This window comes from Photinus pyralis, unplaced genomic scaffold, assembly GCF_008802855.1.
Source record: "Photinus pyralis isolate 1611_PpyrPB1 unplaced genomic scaffold, Ppyr1.3 Ppyr1.4_LG1, whole genome shotgun sequence".
In the NCBI taxonomy this organism is placed as follows: Eukaryota; Metazoa; Arthropoda; class Insecta; order Coleoptera; family Lampyridae; genus Photinus; species Photinus pyralis.
The window spans coordinates 16,116,502-16,117,909 of record NW_022170249.1 but is presented as its reverse complement, the minus strand read 5'-3'; the positions used below and the strand labels follow the sequence as shown (position 1 = coordinate 16,117,909).

Sequence of the window (1,408 nt, the reverse complement as noted above, 5' to 3'; positions counted from 1 at the left end):
AAAAAAATATACGCTATCTATGCAGATAGTATGAGCTAGCGATAGTGGGCAACTTTCTAATTGTCAAGTTGGCAGCTGCAACCTCCTACCACACCGAAATCTATTCGTAACGAAGCTACAACAAACCGATGAGAAAATAAGGGGTACTTATCAAAACGCCTACAATTAGATAAGAATACAATTTAGCAGGTTAGATCTGTGCATAATCTCCTATTGGGATCACGATTCCCCGTTACCGCTATCGTTTTCGTCGTCCTCTGCACAATCCGAACCGTCTGAGGGGTCGTCGTAGTCTTCGTCGTAATCGTCGTCGTAAAAGTCGGTCATCTCGACTTGGTTGTCGTTATTTGGCTTCACTTGCGTTTTAATACAGTAGTCTTCTAGCGTTAGCGGAACCTGAATACCCTCCCTTTCTGCTTCTGCGCGAGCTGCCATTGCTTGTTTTCTAAAAAAAAAAAAACAAAAGATCAAATTTTGAGGTAGTAGAAGCAGGTTGAGGTTTAATGGGTTTGGGGGAATCTGGGATAGAGATGGTTTGCCTCAGATAATCTCGTCTTAAGGCTTATAACAGAATATCTCTTTAATTTAAAATAGGGTAAATTTAAGTTACCTTCAATCGTTCCATTTTTGCAGAAAGTCATTCCGTTTACCTACACCCCTCCTCCTCAATCCGCGGCCACTCCCAAAATACCAAGGTCAATGAACCGTTTGAGGCAGTTTTCTAACCTTTCCTCTTCTCCTTTCTTTTTCTCTTTGCAATACACATAATTAATGACGTTATATTATTCAGAAATTGATTACACCCCAGGATGCTATGTTACATAGCATCCTTGATCGCACCATTGCACCTACTAAATCTGGTTACCTTCACTATAACTGCCTAGCAACTGAAATATACAGGGTTTTCCTATGAAAAATCAAATCAAATTGTTGAAATGCACTCTCATTTAAATTGTATTGATTAATTGCGTCACCATTAGCTCACCATTAATAAAAGATTGGTCTTTATTTATTCATTGCTACCGTTGCTGCTGGTGCCTACGTGCCACCACTAATGAAACTTGAATAAAACTAATCGATCATTGAAATAATTGCTTATTAAAAAAAAACGTCAAGTAAACGCGTACGACCGCAAGTTTCAATAAGGAGTTCAAGTTTTCTAAACTTTTGGAATTCTTGTTAGTTCACGATTTGTACGCCCTCTGCGTCAACGCTTTCACTTAACCCTAACATACTTCAAACTAATAAAGTATAGAATAAAATAACTGAATAACAGTCAGTTCAAAAGAAGCCTTTTACTCTTACATATTTGCAAGACTTTTCAGTCGCTGCTGTACTCCTACATTTTCGTTGAAGAGCGAGTTATTTTGAAAAGCTAATTATCAAAGTATAAATTGTGCACAACTCT

General features: G+C 38.0%; 1 long non-coding RNA gene across 1 annotated transcript; it reads right to left on the bottom strand.

Annotated features, from left to right (window-relative positions):
- Window positions 1-53: 53 nt before the first annotated feature.
- LOC116182282 lies at window positions 54-1,389 on the bottom strand. The gene is made up of 2 exons (XR_004147472.1): window positions 611-1,389; window positions 54-445 (listed from the first exon to the last, which is right to left on the bottom strand). It is a non-coding gene; the product is annotated as an uncharacterized LOC116182282 (long non-coding RNA).
- Between the last annotated feature and the right edge of the window lie 19 nt (window positions 1,390-1,408).